Source organism: Tetranychus urticae, chromosome 1 (assembly GCF_039701765.1).
Source record: "Tetranychus urticae isolate SD_2017Ah chromosome 1, NJAU_TeUrti_SD_1.0, whole genome shotgun sequence".
Lineage (NCBI taxonomy): Eukaryota > Metazoa > Arthropoda > Arachnida > Trombidiformes > Tetranychidae > Tetranychus > Tetranychus urticae.
The window spans coordinates 18,968,832-18,990,475 of NC_142958.1; the positions used below are offsets into that span (position 1 = coordinate 18,968,832).

At 31.2% G+C, this 21,644-nt stretch overlaps 1 protein-coding gene across 2 annotated transcripts in view; it reads left to right on the top strand.

Annotated features, from left to right (window-relative positions):
* The first annotated feature begins 2,729 nt into the window (after positions 1-2,729).
* The window catches only part of zfh2 (Zn finger homeodomain 2), a 64,563-nt gene continuing 45,648 nt past the window's right edge, over positions 2,730-21,644 (top strand). Inside the window, exons 1-2 of one of the 2 annotated variants that reach the window (XM_015940346.3) lie at positions 2,730-3,800; positions 3,945-4,519. The gene's annotated coding sequence lies outside the window, so the exon portion shown is untranslated. The remainder of the gene's footprint in view (positions 3,801-3,944; positions 4,520-21,644) is intronic. The other variant, XM_025160187.2, reaches the window with a different exon arrangement.

Genomic DNA, 21,644 nt, shown 5'->3' on the forward strand with positions numbered 1-21,644 from the left:
TTATTAAAATAATTATCATTACGAGAGAAAAGCTGAAAGGCCGAAAACCCAAACTGAATCTGTCAGTCTTTATCCTGGTTTTAAAAGAGGATCAAGATGATGATCAAGAGTGAGAGCCAAGTGAGTAGTTGAAATCATTTGGAATCATTTTTTTCTTCATTTTATTTTATTTCTTCTTCTTCTTCTTCATCTTCTGGATGATAACCTGTTTGAGGCTGCGTATTTAGTTTGAGCAACAACAAGCTTGGAAAAAAAAGTTGTAAAAAAATGTTCAATGTTTTTTGGTTAACAAGGAATAGGATGAAAACAATTAGTTGGTTCCTATCAACTTAACCTTTTGAGAAAACCCTTTTTACACCAAATTTGTTTCAATTACAATGAGCTTCAACTTGATTAGTTGTTCAATAGTTTTCCATGTTGAACCATTTATCCAAATTGAATGTTTATTTCAACATTTTTCAACTTTTATCTCAACATGAAACACCAACGTTCCAACGGATCTCATCGTAATCTAAACGTTTAACAGTTTTCATCCAACATTGACTTCAAATTGATTGTTGATTCAATGAAAAGCTTTTAATTCAATTGGATGGTTTGATAAACGCAAACGGATAACACGTTCTTGACTTGCAATTGTTCACTTGTGTGTTTTTTGTGTCAACAAAGCGGATAATCAATCATGGATATTATGTGATTTTCTTGCTTCTTTTTGTTCCATGGAAATATTTATTCAAAATTGTTCCCATTCTGGTGAGTTTTGCTTTTCCATTGGAAAAATTACTTTTCTTACTTTTACCAATTCTTGTGTTTTCCCTCTTTTTGCTGCTTTGGTTGCTTTACTTTGGTTGACTTTCAACAACAAAATCATTGATTGATTACAGTTAACTAAATGAGAATTGCTAATTGCCGATTGTCTGTTAATTGTTTCATTTGTTTTTTGCTTTTCTCTTCGCCTTTCCTTCTTCAAATTCAATGGATCAACCTTGAAAATTTACCTTCTTTTTTCACTGAAAAACAGTCAATCACTTTTTGCTTTGTTCATTTGTTCATATTAATTGTTCCTTATTTCAATTGACTTTTAATTTTACAATTTGAACAACTTTATTTGTGTGTTTCACTCGAGAGTTTTTTTCACTCTCCAAATCAAATCAACTTTGATTTTTCGAATAAAAAAAGCTTGAGTAAACAATTGATTGGTTTCAATTGATTGACACAAATTGGTGTGAATCAAGTTTCCCTAATCAACCTTTACCTTGAATTGATCAACAATTCATGATTAACATTGAAATTTTACTTTTAATTTCGTCTTTCATTGATTAATCCATTTAATCAATTTTCAGTGAAAATCTGTTGATTGAAATTTGGCCATTTCCATCGAAAATTGGTTTTCTTTTTTATTCAATTTCATGATTTTTAATGAAATCTGAGTAAATTAGAGCTGATGATGTTGAGCTTTTAAATGTTGATTATTTTTATATTAATAAAACTTTAGTCTGTCCAATTTGAGTTGAAATTGTACAAAGAAGTGTCAATAAGAACGACAATTTTCCATGTATTTCCGTGTTTGTAACTACAGACATCATGGAAAGCGTCGTTTTGTCAACTGTCTGGTTCATCCAGTTTTGATCAACTAACATGATGTTCACTGTTCATCTCACATGCGTGCCCAAAATGGGTCTAAACTTTTGTTTATAGCAAAAGATGGCGCCTCTAACCTGATAAAAGTTAAACTTGACTAACATTGAAATGCAACAAAAAGCGTCAAAAATTGAGTTTAAATGCAAACTAAAAGTTACTTGAAACGCCGACTTTCACGTGGCCTTGAATACCAAATCAAAATCCAAAAATCGAATAAAATCTTACATAAACGCGAAAGAAAATTGCAACAAAAATAACCTAAAAAGTCAACAGCGAATAGCAAAAGGTAAAGAAATCGCTAAAAAGCAAATTTCCTCAAAACTAATATCACGACTTCCCAGCATCCAGACTGGGAGTGCAAAACTCCAAGAGCCAACGGGTCAACTCAAGGTACAAGTCAACTTTGAGTTAACATGAAAATTGTTTAAAAAATGAACTTTGAATTGAAAAATTGTGTAATTATTTTAATCATAGATGGCATTGGTACATTGATAAAATTGTTTAACTAAACTGGAGTTAAACATAATGACACACCTTCAAAAAACTCCTCCTTCATTGAGAAACATTTTTTTGTTGGATGAATGATGAGGGGGGCGAGGGAGAGAGATAATGATGATGAGAAGAGTAAAAAATATGCGAAAGTGGAAAAGACAGTGTAGTGTAAAGACAAGAGGAAGATGAAGAAAAAAGGGGAAAAAGAAAAGTAAAGGCGAGAAGAAAGTGATTGCTATGGGAAAAAAATAATGAATAAAGAAGATGATGAAGAGAAGAGAGAAAAAAAGAAAGAAAAGATTAAAGGGAAAGAAGATGATGATGATGATGAAGCATGCCTAGTAAAATGATGAAAATGAGTGAGAAGGAGTTTTTATTCTTGCACAAAATTTGCTTTGTCTTCGGTCTGCGTCTGCACAAGAAGGAGATGAAAATTAATGAGTGAGAGTCGAAAGAGATGAGAGACTGATGAAGATGAAAAAGATGTAAAAGAGAGTGAGAGAAGAAAGAAAATTAAAGGAGAAAAGAAAGAGAAGATAAGTGAGAACCGGTTGGTTTATCGCTTCTTTTTTTCATGTATATGGTGAGAGATCCGGAGAGAGGCTGAAATCAGTCAGAGAGAGTGCTTCATCAGGACTACACAACATCACCATTCAACATCATCATCATCATCCTCATTATTAAAGATACACAGTAAATGTATATGTAATACTTGAGAGCGACCAAGTTGTATTTATGTATTGAAACTCGCAACTCGACTCGCCATCAAATAATATAACATGATAATGATGATGATGCAAATGAGAAGAAGCCAGGAAATGTATATTTTTCCAGTGTTGTTTAAAGGATTATCAGTGCCGATTGACCAAGCTTCAATCAACTCATTGCAACACCAGCATCCCGAGTGACTCTCATCTCTCTGATAACTTCATCGTTCAACTCGTGTTTTCTCAATTTTTTGTCTTTTCTCTCTTTTTCTTTTCCAACTTTTCTCCTTTTCTCCAATCTTTTTTTTTCCTGAGAGTGAATTGTATTAAGTAATCACGAAATGGGTGTTTTTGTGTGTGTTTCACCACTTCTCTACTCTCTCTACCTGTGATTCAATATGTCATCATTGGCGCCAACATCAATGAGGAAGTGTCAACTTGCAGTGTGACAACATTCAACTACTTGATTCAACCCAAACCTCAACATCAGTGAATCAAAATTAAAGTCAAAACAAGGCAAAAAGCTCTTGCCTCTTGTCCGGTTAACGTTTGTTCCTAAAGAAGATAAAATAATGAAAAATTTATTCGCAAAATCAAATTAGAATTTTAATCAAATTTTCTCATTTGGAAGAAGCCATTTTAATCACATTTACATTTCACCATAACTCACACTCACATAAACACACTTAAACACACACACACATCCACATCCAACACACATTCCTAATCATATTTATATTCATAATCTTAACTTATTATTACAATTATTGAGAGAAAACAAAATATTGAAAAAATTGGTAAACACTTTTTTGGATTAGTTCCTATTCAACAAACACTGACCCATCAGTTCCTATTAATACAACAACCAATCAACTAAACAAACGCAAGCATCAAGTTCCTACTTTCGGATTGCCTTTTTTTTGCCGTAAAAAAACACAAAAATCACATTCAACAAACGGTAAAGTAAGTAACTCTTTTGATTCACCTTTTTTTCCTCTTTTCTCGCTCTTGACCTTTCACCACGTTTTAGTCTTCCGTCAACATTGAAACCTTTTTTCTCTCTTCTCTTATTTCCCGTTTTGCACACTTACAATTTTCGCCAACCAGAGAGACTTTCATAAACTGCAACCACTAAACACCAAAAAGACACCAACACTTTTGCAACACACAAAACGAAAAGAATTGCTTCTTCGATTTTGTTTCTTCTCCTTTCTTCCCTTTCTTCCTGTCAACAATAATGGTTCCTACAACAACTACAACTACTACTATTACTACTGCTGCAACAGCAACAACTGGTGGTTCCTAAAATAATACCTAAATAGTAATACACTTTAAGCGCAAAAGCAACTAACTAAAGCCCTGTTAACACTTCAAACACACTAACATCGCCAACGTACACTTTCAAGGTTCCTAAACTATTATTTATTATTGAATACTTATATTGATAAAAAAAACAAGTTCCAAGTCCTGGAGAAGATAATTTAATAAGAATCTGCAATTGACAAACAAAAGCAAATGATTATTGGTTATTATTTCATAATTTGAATCCATTTTTAAAGCGAAACGCAAAAAGAGATAAAAGTTCCTTTTTTTCATCTCAAACACCTCAACAAAACGGAAACATTTCATCCAATCCTGATAAAAGTAACATTTTAAAACCATCTTTAACAACCTGACAAAAGGTAAAACTAACCATTTCTATTAACCTAACCTTAAACCCGTTTTAGTGTTTCCCTTAATTTTAGGTTCATTTGTTGACATTGAGTTAAACAAACGTTTATATAAAAAATAATCTTGAGTTTGAATGCAACCAAAAAGATTAACCTTTAGTGATTTGAAAAGGTGAACATCAAATGATAACAGTTTCAGGTTATCATTATCATTGTGACAAAAAACTGAAACCCAAATATCAAAGACTAAAGTTGATTTGGTTTACCCAAAAAAACATTGAAAACTCAGCCAATGTGATTCAAGTCAACCGATTTTGATTATTCAAAGTTGTGCTTCGAGTCATTTTGAAATATTGTGACAAGTTGACTTTTGTATCCTTTAAAAGTCGTTTAACGGACATTTAATTTTCGACTCTCAAGACAAGTTTAATCTTGTTGAGTTTACCCGAAGGTTGTCCTCATGAATGGCCAGTTTCGTCACTTGAACATTGCAAAAAGCTGTATGTTAATGCTTTTAATTAAATTAATAGGAGAAAAAAAAGAGAGTGAAAAGGAGCAAAAAGTTCATCTATATTGTTCATGATGGAAATTTAGATTCTCTGAGTTTGCTCAGCATTCAGTTTTGGTTAGTTAATGGATAAAATGTTTTCCTATACACAAATGAGATGAATAAATTAACATTAACATTACAGTGTTAATTGATGTAATCTCTGAACTTCTTTTTTTTCTCCTTTGAGCGTCTTCAATTCCATGGTAAACATGGAAACTTTCAACTCTTTTTCCCTCAATCAATATGGTTGCACTTGTTCAGAGCTCATGCTCAGGTCAAATGAGGAAATTATAATGAACTACAATTAAACTGAAATTACCTATGAAATGAGTCGACATGGAAAAACTGACTTTTCTCAATTCCAATTCCTTCTTCTCTTCTCCTACAAAGTGAACAATTAACTTAATTTAGTTTCATTGTTTCATCTCATTTAGCATTACCTTAACCCAGTTAACCTCATCAGTGTAAAGATGAATGGAAAAGAAGAAGAAAAAAGGAGAAAAAAATGTTATTAATTAAGTATAGAAAGTGTAGAGTGAATCAAGTTAATTTCATTTTGCTTTTACTTTTTGATTCTCTTTTCTTGTTCCATATAATTAGCTCATTATCTTTTAAATATTAGATTAAACCTTATTACATTACAGGTCGTAATTGTGTTAATAATGAAGTTGATTATGTTGATTAATTTATTAATTATTAACTAATATCATTACGGTTTAATATTAGATTGATATTGATTTTTCCTTCTGTTTACTTTGCTTGGTTTTTGGTCAACCTGAGATTTTTGTTGGTTTTTTTCAATTTTTTGGGTTTCATTTTGTTTCCATTTTTTGTCGGTGTTTTTTTAATGGCCTTATAATGTTTTTCAAGTGATGAAGGTACATGAAGTATTATCATAAATATTGGTAAATATCAAGTTTTTGTTTGATGATGGCGAGGAAGATGAGGAATCATCATCAATAGCAATGAGCAAAATTAATCCCAAGACTATTTTATTTTGTTTTTTTGGGTTCCTTGTTGAAGCCAACCTACGTTTAGATGATTGTTGACTCAGATTAATACTGATTCTTGATGAAGACAAGGATGATTATTATGATGATAGAAGCATAATATTCTGTGGAAACAACAAGGAAAATATATTAAGTTTCTTTTTTTACTTTTGTTTCATCACCATCTTCATCAGGAGAAAATTGTTATTACCAGAATTGAGAAGAAAAATGCTCTTGAATTAATTGTTTTTTCACAAGAGAAGATGAAAAGAGAGTAAAAATATGTCAAAGAAGGAAATGATGAGAATGTGCTGGAGAAGATGAAAAAGGTTAAGGAAGAGAAGAAATCAGTTTCTTCCAAGCTTGTGCAGTAACAAGCAAGTGATGAATAAAAAATTGGTCCAAGGGTAAGGAGAGAGAGAAGAGAGAAGAGAGAGAAGATGAAAAATCTTTCTCTTCTCTTTTTTTCGCCTAAAAAGTTTCATTAAATGAAATCTTTTTACTTCATTTTGAGACTGGAAATTACAAAAGATTTAAAAGTTTGATAGCGAACAACAAAAGTATAATCGAGGGATGCTGTGTGACTCACATTGATGAGGATGAGGAGATGATGATGATAATGATGAGAGTGAGGGAGAGAAGGTAAAGTCAGGGGTTGAGAGTTAAAAATGAGTAAAGGGAGAAGAGGAAAGAGTAAAAGTGAAAAGACAATTTATCTTTTAAAGGTTCAACATTTTATTTGACAAAAGAAGCAAAAAATTACTCGAAAAAAAAAGTTGATAGTTTTTTAGATTCTCTCAATTTCTCCCTCTTTTTTTAACATCATTTTCATCCTCATCTTCATCATCATCATCTTTTCTTCTTGAACGCTCAGTGTAAAATAGAGCAAAGACTTTGACAGTCAACAGGAAATATAGAGTAAAGCTAAATTAAAGTTTTACTTTTCATTCAACTTTTAATAGATATTTTATACTTTATTATATTGTGCTGCCTTTTGCAAAAGATGGTGAAAAAGGGAAAAGTATAATGAATCAAAGTGATGATGATGAGCAGTGAAATGAATTAGATTGGAAACATTTTCACCTAAATTATGATTAAATTTTGTTTTTTCCAAACTTTGCAAACTTTTCTCTCATTTCAACTCAATTTTTCGATGCTTTAATCATTGTTATAATTGTTTCAATGTCAATTACTGATTGATATTGTTAATGATGATAAACATGGAGAAGAAAAAAGTGAGAGAAAAAAAATGATTTGATAAACATTTTCTAGACGTGACTTGGTATTTCAAGTAATCATGATGATGAACAAAAATATCATGGACCAAGCAAGGTGAATGTTGATTCAATATCTGTTTTTTTCATTCAGTGTTTCCATGGTTTTCGATAATCACAACTCGTCTAATCTCAACATTTTTGGAAACAAAAATAATATAAAGCGAGAGAGAGAAAGAGAGACAAAAAATGTGTCATCAAAGTTACATTCATGTTTCTTGTGTTTATTAACCAATTATCATAGTGTGTCAATCATTTTTTTGCATCCAATTCATCTTTTCAGCCGTGATTTGAATTATGAACAAGATGAGGAGAAGAGGCAAGAGAAGGATCAAGATGTTGATGAAGATGCCAACAAGAAGAAGAAAAAAACAAAGAAAACAAGTGATGATGAAAAGAGGATGAAGAAGAAGCAAGATTAACTGTTATTCATTTTTCTTCTTCTTCTTCTTCTCTTTCCATGAAATGTTGCTAAAGATGATGATAATGATGTTATCTTTTCGCCTTCCTCAATCATCTTTTTCCAAGTAACAAGAGACGGTAAAAGGCTGAACCAGAATCTGGTTTGTCAAGGGGCAAAGTGGACTTGCTTTGCATCAACTTTTATCCTTGTCTTGCTTCACACTTGTGACTTTAATGAAAAAATTTTATTCCACTTTTCACTTTTATCTGATTAACCCTGAATTATCAGTAATCAATCTGAACAAACCTCAACCCTTGGTAAATGACTAAACATGACATTTTTCGTGTTTTAGGTAAACCAGAAACTGGTTGACACGGTAAAATCGGTCACAAATCAACATTAACAACATTCATAAGAATTTTTTGCTTTTTCTTCTATTTTATCGAGTAAAAATGAATTTCTTGATGAAAACCAATTTTCTCAACCTTCAAGCTTGATTAGTACCTCTTCTCCTTCATAAACATTAAACATTAAATTTTCTAATCAACAAAATCTTAATCATCTTCTACCTTTAGTTCAATTACAATCAAACCATTTATCCTTATTTTAATTATCGCTCATTGGTATTTCCCCTTTAAATTGATTTTTACCTTTTCAATCGTTAATTAATTATTAGCATACATTTCTTTATCTGCCTACTAATTTTAATAACAAGTTAATCAATGACAAATTACCGATTGATCAGAGAATTTTGGTTTAAACAGAAATTCAGCAAAATTCATGTTTACCTTTTAATCATTAGTTAATTACTTGAACCATTTCGTGTGTGAACCAAGTTGAAACCAGTTGATGTCTTGATTGTAATTACAATAATTAAATTTCTTTGATCAATCATCATCAACTTTTTGCTCGAAATTATCATTGTTTGAACAAAATTCAAACTCATTCCATGTAAGAAAAGAAAAGAGCAAAACCTTGAAAAATAATTTACTAACAAAATGCATTTACATTGATGGAAATTGATTGGTGTTAAAGTGATTTTTTTAGCTTTAATTAGTTTCTTCTTTATTCACTTGATTGAATTTCAAGGCAAGTTGAATGTGAAGTTGATTATAATGGCCTCTGGATCAAGTTAATTGTCAATGGAATGAGAAAATGAAGAGAAAAGTTCATTAATGAACTTTTTAGATCATAATTGTTAGTTTAATGGTAATGTTGACTTTCAATGGATTTAAGTTAATCAGTGATTTCGCTAAAATTTAAATTCAAGAGAATCCAAGTTTTTGGAGATTTAATGAAACGATGAAGAGAATGATTTTTTGGGTAATTTCTTTATTAATATGGCTTCCAAAATATTGAGCAGACATTTGGTGAATTAAAATCTCCCTGGGAGAGAATCATCATCATCTTGTTTCTCGGTTTTTTTTCATCCATCTTCATCTTCTTTTCAGTATTTGTTTTTATTATACATTAAGTTTGGTGAAGAAAAAAAAGCAATATCCTGATGGATGATGATGAGGAAGAAGAGAAAGAAATTATAAATACATGTATATGGAAAAAGATTAGAAGATGAAGAGAGGAGGATGCAAATGAATGGATGATGAGAGTGAGAGTGAGTGAGAATGATGTGTTGGACATGCTTGACCAATTTGACGAGCTAAATGAGAATGAAAGAGAAATGATGAAAATGATGAAGATGATGCGGTGAAGTGAGAGTGATGGAAGTAAACATATTTGACTGGTAAAATCATCATCAATGAAAGAAGAAGAAGATGGAAGAGAAATGAAACCAACAATTAACATGACAATGGAATGATTTTGTTGGACTTTTTGTTTGATTTAAAAGAAAAGAGAAGAAGAAGAAGAAAAAAAAGAAGATGAAGAAACAAGACGATAAGATGTTTACAGTGATGAACAAGAGATGATGAAGAGGAAGAAGAAGAAGAGACGAAATTGTTATTTGCATCGAGATGACCATAAGTGACCAAGAATGAACCATAATGGATTAAAATGATTGTAGATTAGCTGCAAGTTTACCCATTTTCGGTTTACCCTGATGATGGGTTTCATTAAACATTAAAACAGAAAAGAGGCAAAACAAGAAGATAAATACAGATGATGAAAAGGTGTTGAGATGGGAAGATGAACATTTGGCCTTTTTTAATTGAAAAACAATGAGTTTAATTAAAAGTAAAATGTTTCTTGTTTGCTCTACAAAATGCAACAATTTAAATAAAAATGTATCTCTTTTTTTTCGCTCCATTATCTTGGCCATCATCTTTACATCCTCTTCTCATCATCTATCTGTTCATCTCTCTCTCTCTGTCTGTCTGTTTCACGCTTTACTCCAAAATAATTGATCTTGTTGCGCGTGCAACTCGCACTCTCAGACTTTACCTTTTCTCTGGGTTACATTAGCCACCCACTCACCCCAACTGCTTTCATTGTTTTCCTTTATCTTCATCTTTTCTCTTCTCATCCTCATCAGCCTTTTAATTTCATATTTTTGTTTCCCATTCAAGTCATTTCCATTACAACAAGCTGCATTTATGAGCACACACACACACGGTAAGGTTAATCTCCTTCTCACTGCAAACACAGGCAACAAACACACTCACTCACAACAACATGATAATAATTTCTCATCAACTGTTTCTCTTCCTCATCACTTAATCTCGAATCTTGACTAACCTTGAACCAAACGCAATAAAGCCAAGTTATTACCAATTAAACAAATGACAAAAATCTAGCAAAAAAAAGAAAAAGAAATTAAAAAAAAATTTCCAATGAAAAGCAACTTTTTCACTCCAATTTTGACCAATAACTGTAACTCATTTTCAGCTCAACTTTCAGTTTTAGCCTACTTTTTATACTTCACTTTAACCCTCAGCCTCTCTCCAATAGAGATTGATTATTTTCATTTAATGCCATCTTTTCATATATGCTTACCAAGGCGTAGTCAGTGGGTAATAATAATAATAATGATTATAATAATAATGGTGATGAGGATGATAAGGGAATGAAGATTAGGGGATGGAAACTCAATTATTGATTGTTATTAGAGAGGAAAGAGAGAGAAACTTCTCAATCTTCCCCTTATTACGATTATTAGAGAAGAGGAAAAAGATGGCTACCAAAGTTAACATGATGATAGTGATGATGATTATGATGATCAACATCGTCATGGCGGCTCATCATCCTCAGGGAGGCAAAGGACGAGAGAAGAAGATGAAAGAAGAAGAGAAATGATATTGGCTTAGTAACGCTTCTTCTTTCATTGTAATTTATATCATTCTCCTTGTTATCATTATCATCATCTAATGAAGAGATATTCAGATGATAATATTAACTTGAAATGGGAAGAGGTAAAGAGAGAGAGAGAGAGAGAGCGATATGAGAATGGTAAAGATGAACCAATTTTTGCCTTTTACCTTCTAAAAGGAATAACACAATTTTGCATCTTTCATCTTCCCTTTATCTTCATCTTTCCTTGCAAATTTATTAGTCTGCCATTATTATGATTAAGATGAACATCATATTCACTTGATTATCTTTACCATTTGCTAATTTAATTTCATGATTAATTGATTTCTTCTTCTTCTTCTTCTTTACATTTTTCCCATTTTTGCTCTCCTTTTGCTGTTCCTTTTAATCAAATTAACATTGAAATTGATTCAAATGAACATCATTTTCTAATTAAACATTAACCATTCAAACATTCCTTTCCCAAATCATATTATTCATCATTATTCATGAAATAAACTGCAAGACTTTCATGGTAAAGGAGAAAACTGAAAAAACAGAAAAGTCAAATTGTTTCTCTTTGCAAGGTTATCTTAATTATTTACTCTCAACAGTTGAAATTGATTAAAGTGTTACCTGTTAAATAAGAGAAGAAAAGTTGTATTCAGTCAACATCATGTTACCTGTTACCTGAGCCAGATTGGGCAGAGCGAAAGGGAGAAGAGAGAAGATGTTCCCTGAGGGAAAATTGAAATACGATAGCTTTTTACTTTTGTATCAAGGTAAAAAAGGTAACAGGTAAGGAGAAGAAAAAAAAAGAAAGAAGAAGATAAGAAAAATGATGATGATGGATACGAATCTTATGACCTGAGAATACCTCAAGATAACTTCTTCTTTTCCATCTTCTTCCATCATCAATCTTATCTTCTCACGTAATAGAGTTGAATTTAGTTTCATCTTTTTCCATCTTCTTTCCTCTCTCTCTTCATGTTTCGCCTTTAAAAATTAACTTTTCCTTATAAACATAACGTTTGTGTGTTTTGTATGTTGGCGCGTGCCTTCATCATCAACATTATCACCAAAAACTCAGAGTAACCAAACACAGTAAATACAAAACTTGAACCAGTCAAAAGAGAAGAAGAAAAGTTTTTTTCTTCTCTTCTCTTCTTTTCTTCGCCTTTGCCTGCTTTTCTCACTTCCATGTTCAATGCAAATTGTTATTATCATGACCATCAACAACAAGTTATCCTTTGGGAGGTTAACCAATAACAGCTACAACTTAAACTGTAACATTATTAACCCTTTCAAGGGATTTGAAAGTTATCGACAATAAAACTCAATTTTCTAGTTGATAAATTGATAACAATACAAGATACAGTTTAACTTGATGTTGTGTGGTTGAACAAGACACAAAATCTGACCTCAAACAAATTCCAGCTTCTTTAAGTGTCCAAATTGGGCTTGTTAAAGATTGATGAACCTTTACTGGCCACAGTCAAAGATGTCGACTTAATCAATCTGATCATTTTGCATGATTACTGCAACTAGAAATTGAAAGGCTTGATCAACTGTTGTGGTCACAAAGGTGGTTAGTTTAACGACTGTTGAAGTGATTTCACCTTAATCTGCAAGATTTGTGTTTACTTAATCAACTCAAATCTACTCAAAGTTCAACTGATTCAAAGTTGAACAGTTTGAAATCAAATCTTCATCAACTTTGATGACAAGAGTTTAAAAATGTCAACTCTTTGTAACGACCAAAGTTGATAAGATAAATGCAATTAAAAAAAATATTTCGTTAAGTGGTTAGGTTATCCTGATAAATTCAACAGCTGGGTATAAAATGTCAACTAGTTTGATTAAGTTTCACTTAATTACCAAGCAAAGCCTAAATCAATCTTGTCCAACAGTTTTCACTCAAAGTTTATCTAATCAAAGCGTGCATCATCGGCTTACTTTGCTCTATAAGTACAATAAACTGAATCGAAAGACAACAATGACAATGAGCTACTTTGACTGGCGATAAGCATTTCATTTAAAACGGACATTTATTATTACTCAACTCGATAGTTTTAATGCTCAGGGCAACCCTTTGATTTTCAATTCTGACATCCGCTAAAGCCATTCAATAAACACAAGTTTCCGTTCATTTAAACAATTAGTAAACAGTCTTTATTAACATTTTCCCCCGATTCACCAATAAACCCATTCCCTTAGTTTCCGGTCATCTTTTGCTCTCAACCGTTTTTTCACATTTCAACCCAAAAACAAACTTGAACATTTCAAATTTGTTACAATAATCAAAACGGAAACAAATCGCAAACCTTTCATTGACAATGTTTGCAAAATTTGCCATTTTTGAATGTCGACTAATTGATAGCATTTTTTTGTCATTTCATTCCATTCCATTCAAGACCAAATGTTGATTATACCCTAAGGCAGAAAATGAACAATATGTAACCTGACAAAAGACAAAAAGGCATCAATTTACAGCTATTCATGCCTTAATCAGAATAGCGAAAAGAGGCAAAAAAGGAAAATCGGAAATTTGCTAATTCATTGTTGAGAGTGTTCATTGTTTACTCTGATAATTATTATTCATTGTTGACCTTGAAAGAAAACAGATTAATCAGAGTAATTTAATGAGCTTCTAATGAGATTAATGTTCACATTATATTCATTATTACATGGTTAAGAATTTAGAAATTTTTTCTTCCTTCTTCCACTTTTTTTTTGATGGATGACAAATGGATGATGATGATGTTTCAGATGAGCAAAAAAAGATGATTGCTTAAAGGTTGATATTAACATGTTAATAAACATCACCAAAGGCAGTGTTCAAGAAGACAATGAGAAATGAGGAAAAATGAAATGCTCAACAGAAGCAGAAGATGAAAGAGAGGAAAAAATTAACAAGAATAATTATTAACAAGGTTAACATTCTCATTGTGATTAACTAAATTAGAGCAAAATGTATCATGAAATATTTAGATGGAAAAGGCATGCAACAAGCAAATGAGGTAACATGATTATCATGAGCCAACAAGTAATAACATTAAAAGCATTCCCTGTGATAATAATAATACGAGACTCAATAATCTGTTCAATTAGAGGTTGATCCAGTGGTTAATGAGGTTTTACAACATTAACATAATTAACTCTTAATTAGTTTCTCTCTTCTAACCAGATTTGACAATATTTTTTCTTGAATAGGTAATGATGATGATAATGATAATGAAGACAATAATTGTATTCAAACTATTATTATCATTGTAACTGTGTGAGAACTGCAAAGCTAATTAAACACATTCATTTGACAGTCAAATTATCGCTTCCTTGATTACATCTAAACTCATTAACATTAGAACATTTTAAAACTTCTTTTTTTAAACTTTTCCTAAACTCGGTAAAGTTCAACACAAGATTTGCTCAATCAATTTAATCTCACCTTACGAGTTGATCTTTTGATGAACTTTTTTTTTGTTTCTTCTCCCAAAAACATCATTTTCTCAACTCATTTAGACGTTGATTTGATCAATGGATACAACCTTGTGATACTTTGTCAATTGACTGATGACAATTGCATCCTCAATTAAGATAAGTTAATTGTTGATCGTTCAGACAATTAAACTCTTGGCGAAAGTTGAGGCGAAAACAAAGAATAAAAAAAAGTTACCAAGCAATGTTTACCTCATTACAATACCTGCAAGTCATTTACAGGGAAAAATCACTTTCATCATAATTCCACTGATTTGTAAGTGATTATAACACCTTATCACCTTTCAGTGATATCAATAATTGCAATTACTTTTTGAAATAATTGCAAATAATAGTAATTATTATTCGGCGCAATTTCCGTTTCATCTTCCATTTTCGCTCATTTTCCACCTTTTTCTAGTCACTTACCTTTTCATTTTTACTTGTTTTTTGCCACTTTTGTTTTACCTTTTTTTCAGTGTAAACAAGCAAAGTGGCAAAAATGAAAAAAATTACATCCATTGAATAATTAAGGAAAAGCGCAAAACAAAATACCAATCAAAATGATTAAGCAAACTTGATTTATTGTTTATCTTTGAATATTCATGTCGATTGTTGACTCTTTACTCTTACCTGTTCTTGCCATTTGGGAAACCTTGAAGCTTTCTTTATTCATTTCTAAATTCAATATCAACCAATGAAGGCTTTTAATGAACCAAAAGTAGATTCAACTTTGAAATGGAAACCCAGATTAACCAGGTTAACCAGTTTTGAATTTTATGTTTGAGAGCAAAAGTAAAATCTTTTCATTCACTTTGGTCAATTTCAATTTCTCAATGAAACATTTCTCAGATTAATAATGATTTGTGAAAAAGTGTTTTCTGGACTTATTTTAGGTTTGATGCAAAATCAATTGTTACAATGAACCAAATGTTAACATTGAAACAAACGTGAGATAAATAATTGTTGCTGTTGATTAATTATTGGTTTGTATTGGCTGTATTCAAATGTTAGTCATTGAAGGAGAAAGTTAATGTAAGAAGCCATTGATTGGGAAAAGGTAATTAGTTGGTTAGTATTGAATGTGTTTTTTGTTTCTCTACCTTTTCTTTACCTTTTGTTGTTACCTTCAGTTTATTTCTGGTTTCGAGTGAGGAAAAAGGCTGATAAATGAGAAACAATAATGAAAACAATGATTTCTTTAAGAGTCACAGAGCAACAGGAAGGTCCATAAAATGAAGGCTAAACCCAAATAATAATGTTTGTTCAATCACAATGATGATGAGAATGAGAATGATTATGATACTGGGAAGAGAAAAGTTTATGTTGACTTTTTTTCCTTTTCTTTTTCTTCTTCTTTTACTTCTTCATCTTGTTGACCAGAATTATGATGAATAGTAAAAATTGCTGATGGAAAAGGTAAAAATCTCATAATATTAGATAATAATTGCCACCTCCATATTAACCTTAAGGCCATGTTATTATTGTACATTTGAAGCTCTTTTCCAGTTTTCCCATTTTTTTAACTTTGCCTTTTTTACAGCTTATCTAATTTATTGATGCAAATGGTTAATTACCTGAGCCAGGGCGTTACCTTTAAACCCTCATCAACTCAAAAAGGTTCACTTTGTTTTCTTATTTCTTTTTATTATCATCATCATCATTCTCGTCATCATCATTAGAAATGCAATTTAACAAATTGCAAATGCATTTAAAGTGGAAAAATGCAAAAACATGTTGTTCAATTGAAATGGCCACAAATGAACAACAGTTGAAATTGAGATTCTTTCAGTTCTCTTTTTTTTCTTAATTTTCTTCTTCTTCTTCATCTTCTTTCATTTGCAAGCCTCACGGTAATTAACTGTGAATAAGCGTAAAAAAGATTTCAAATTTTCTGGTCAACAATTAATGAAAATGAATAGATTGGTGATGAAAATTGAAGAGAAAAGAGAAGAAAAATGATTTGGTAAAGAAGCGAGAAAAATAGAGATGAGGATCGAATTTGAGTTTCCATGGAAATGTTTCATTTTCATCTTCTTCTTCTGGTCAACAATGTTTAACCTCATCATTGACGCTACATTTAAGCTCATCTTTTTTCTTCTTCTCTTCTTTTCCACTCTGATAATGTCCAGTCTTGTTCAGTGTTGTTCCCCTTGAAAGGTCATCATCTTATTGCTTTTGCTCCTTTTTGTTGGTTACCATTCAATAGCAAATAACATCTAATAAGATTAATTAAATAAGTCTAATAAATTTTATTGAAGGTGATTTAATGGGAGGAAGAGAAAGGAGCCAAGATGAAGATTAAACATTAAAGCTTAGACTCGGAATGATGATGATGATGATGAGTTGGCTCATTTGGAGAGAAGAAGAAAACAAAATGAAGAATTAGCAAATTTTGTTTTTCCTTTTAAACTGAAAGACTTAAAAAATACAACAGAAAAGAAAGAAGACAAAATTCTTTACCTTTTCAACAGCAACAGGGGTCGACTGAGAAAACTCAGGTAAAGGTTTTCCTTTTCCTTTTCTTGCTAATTCCTTTTTTTCATGTGCTTCTTGATGTTGCAACATTAATTAACCAATTAACCTGTAACATTTAATTGGCTTTCAAAGAGAGAAGAAAGAAGAAGAAAAGGAAAGAGGAATGATGATAATGAAGATGAAAAAGTTGCATTCAATTGTGAATTAACTTCATCTTTAAAATGATTACCTTGCAATAAATGGAAAGATGATGATGAGGATGAAAAATTGTAAACAAATTGTATGAAAATGGTTGAGCTTTACTGTTGCTCATTAAATCTTGTTTGATCATCAATCAAACGCGAGAGAAAAAAAAAGTGTTTTCTCTTGATGAAGCAAAATAATTAACTTACAAAGTTACCTTTTCAATCCGTCATTTGATACTTGGAATCACAAAGTTTTCAATTTTTACTAGATTTTACTCAATTTTAACCAAAAAGTGACAAAAGTTGAAAACCAGAAAGTCAATTGTTTGAGACTCAACACGGAATCTCTTTTTTTCTGGTTTTCTTTATTTACCTTTTGGAGAGACGGCAAAAGTGGTCATTCAACTTGCACTTTTGCTCAATACTTTTATTACCTGAAACGTCAAAGATCAAGGTCATGATCAACGAAACGTTTTAACCTTGAAAAGTTTCTTTTCTCTTCTTTTTTTGGGTCAACAAAACTTGTTACCTGTTCTTCCTTTTTTTTGGTTTCCTTTTCAAGTGACCAGCATTTACTTTTTGGGTTTACCATGATTGACCAGGTAAAGTAGAGTAGGCAAAGAAAGTAGTCCAAAACTAACCATTGGTCATTCAATTTTTACTCTCTTTTCGTCACTTTTCATTGCGTGATCATTTAGTGACAAAAAGTAAAACAAAATGTTGACTTTTGCGCGATTCAATTCAATGAAAACTAATGAAAATGAATATCGATAATGAACAAGACAGAAAAGGGTGTCTACAATGGCGATGAATTTTGATGAACAAAACTCACGAAATTGATTAAAGGTAAAGAGAGAAGAAGAAAAGAAAATGAAAAATCTCATTTTAACCAGTTTACTCATTGATCACGCCTAATGATGTTTACTGTGATTAATTGATTGATTGAGAATCTTTTCATTAAAAAAAGTTTTCCATCAGTTAATTAACTTTGATTGTGTCGATCACAGTTTGTTGCTTCCCTGTTGGTTCAATAATAAATATTGATAAAAGTGATTCAATAAGTAACATTAAGTAATTAAAAATGTTGATAATAATAGCAATCAATGAAACATATTTGCCTTTACAATTGAAACTTTTAAAAGTATTGAACCTTCAATGGCGAACAAAATGAATGATTAAAAAAGGTAAGAAACTGGTTCATCAGTTATTACCATTGGTGGACATGAACAACTAATAAATGTCTCAATAGGCGGTCATCATTTCAATTTAACCTCATCAATCGGAGCAACAATTTTTTTGCACTCCTTAGCATTCACTTAGCATTTGTCTTTGAATAACCTTTAAAGCGTGCAAAGTGAAGAGAAATGTTTCTTTGCCGATTCAATTGAATTTTACCATTTAATTGGGTCACAATAATTTACTCTAAAAGCTGATAAATATGATAAATGTTGAACAGAGAAGTTGAAAGAAAAGATTGAAATGATTGAGAGTAACAATTGTTTTCAGCCGTTGCTCTGATTTTGGCCTAAAAACGGTTTGATTAATGCGAATGAAACTGACTTTTAAATTGTCACCATTTTTGCAGTCAATATCAATGATTGAATCTAAAATAAAAGGAATCCATTGCAAGAGTAAAACTAGAGCATGAGAAGAGAAGCAATGAAAAGATGATCAATGAGGGAGGATAAAAAAAAGTGTCGCTTAAAAAGAGTTGGAATTTAGAGAGGAAAGAGTGGGATGAAGAGTAATCACCATAATCATCATCGACATTTTCCGTCCATTCAAGTATTAATATCACTATTAAGGATGGAAAGCATTTATCAAAAGTACATAACTTAATATGCTAAACAGAGATTAATATTGACCTACTTTTCAGTCCATCTTTTGTGTTAACATGTTGTTGCTCTTGTTGCGTGAGATTTCATTTGTAAATTGTTGCTCTTTTGTTCATTTCAACTTTATTTTTCAATCATTTTTGATTTTTCTTGCTTTTCCTTTACCAATCAACTTTGGCTCTTTGCTCATTAAAATGGTGCAAAGAGTCTAGAGGTTCACGGTGGGTGAGTTGGATAAATGATGATCAAGTTAATTAATTGGCTGATTCAATGAGAGATGTCATATGTGGTATATCATGATATTTTCAGGGTGTAACCATGCAACTTTTTTTCTCCATTTTCTGTCAAACCTTTTTTTCTTCTTCTCAGGTCTTACCTTTGACTGGCCAAATACCTCACCATCAGATTAAAAGATAATTAATTAGTCTCTTTGATTCAAGTTAATCTGCTTTAAATGGAAATGAAAAATTGCTTCAACTTAAGTGATTGGCAAATGCTGGCCAAGTAATTATCAAATTTAAGTTTTACCTTTTCATTTGCATTTGGCTTTTGTTTTGTTTCAACTTTTCAAATGAAACTTGAAAGTGATAATGAAAGGAATCAAGATGAAAAAGGAACCAAAAAAAGGAGGATTTCAAGTGGTTTTGTGTTACCTTTTTTTCTTTCATTTTTTTTCTTTCTTCTTCATCTTCTCACGATAATGATGAACACACAGAAATGCATTCATTGCCTCACAAGACGCTCTCGTGTAAAGAGGAGAGTCAAAGTTATCATCATCTGTTAACCAAAAAGGAGTTTCACTTTGGCTTCAAATTTGTTTTCATCTTCTTCTTGGCTGCTAATTAGCAATGATTCATTAAAATAATTAGCTGCAAGATTAATTGATTCATGGTCAAGATAAATGAACTTGCATCAGTTTAACATTACAAGCTCATTGATTTTTACTTGAAAGACAAGTCAAGTAGAAAAATGTGAAACAGAAAAAGAAAGGCAGAGAAAAAGAATAATTTCTTTACTTAATCTTCTTCTTCTTTAGCTTCTTCTCATCATCATTACTATTATCATTATTATTATTGCGATTATCATTCTTTATGCTTCTTCTTTCATTTAACTGCACACTCAGATATATCATGTTGAATATAAAAAATTACAAGAACCATTATGAGACCGGGAAATGTCCATAATCTTTGAACGGGACAGAAGAAGAGGAGGAAGAAGAAAATGAAGATTGAAAGAAAAGCTCATCAGTTTCAATTGAATAAGAATGATAACCCGAATGGAAACCTTGACAAGACCTTAAGGTCATCACAGATCAGATGACCTTTTCATTAAAATAATTTATCCTTCTTAAAATATCATTATCATTAGCACCAAGAATAAGTGGAAAAGTGTCATCTCATTTCAACAAAATCATTAATCCAGCAAAAATATTCAACTCAAGTAAACACTGAACACCCAACTCAGCCAAAAGCTTAAGACATCGAACTATAACAATGAAAACATCATGAAATGCTGGAACTTTTCGTAAAATCGTAAATTTGGAAAATTCATTCTTTTCCGAACTCGATTTTTTCGAATATCGAAATTTTGGAAAATGAAATTCGATGAAATTTATGACAAATTATAACAAGCAATTGCGAGCCACAAAACTGTAGATTGATTGAATTTGATTGGAAATTATTTCAATTGACAAAAGAAGCAAATTTCAATGCAAATTGTGAGTTTATGATGAAAAGCTGAACATTAAAGTTTCCCATTTGCCGAGTCGAATGTTGATTTTGATATTCTCATAATGATAATTATAGCAATAATAATAAATTAAATGAAAAAAAGTGATAACATTATAAGCCTTTTCCCTTCACTTTAGACATTTTTATTCACTCTATTCATCAGCCTATCCTTGTTGGTGTTTCTTGTTGACAAAATGCTCAGAATTCTCGGAATGTTGAAAATAAAGAATGGCAAAGAGGTTCAATATCAGTAAACTATGAATATATTATTTCAACTTTTTGGAGTTGCTTTTTCTTCCTCTTTCCTTTCATCAATAAAATATTAATGAATTTATCCAAATGAAAGTGAACATTCAAGTTGAATATAAATGTTCATTTGTAAATAAGCATCATTCTAAGTGCCCTGGAAATTTCATGTTTTCCCATCAACTTTTCATGTTGATGTTTGATTGTTTCACTAAGAGAGACAAAAACTTATTCACACTTTTCATGATAATAATGAGCAAAGAATGAAAACTGTTTACTTTGTCAGAGTCGCAAAAAGAATAAGTATTTCAATAAAAATGTCTCTTTTCTGTGCCATGAAAACATTTACATAGTTATTATCCTTGAGTTTACGATGAAATATTGAAACTGTTCAATGAAACTGAAAACAATTGCCTTTTGGATAAAGTGATGAGAAATTATTGAAATGGCAAGAAAATTATAATTTCTTCTCTCTCTCTCATGATTGATGAATGTTTCACTTTTAAAGGTGAACAAAATTTTCTCACCTTTTGTGTGATTTAACATAAATTAAGAGTTCATTTGCAAATTTATTTATTCGTGATTCTGCAAAAGCTTCAAGTTGATGAGATTCTTGGAGCTTCCATAATTTGTTAACTTGTTGCAAGTTTGCCTTAAAACTGCACTTTTCTTGGTCTTCATCATTTTTGCCTCTTTTGCCAATCTTTTTCATCTCGCCATCTTTTCC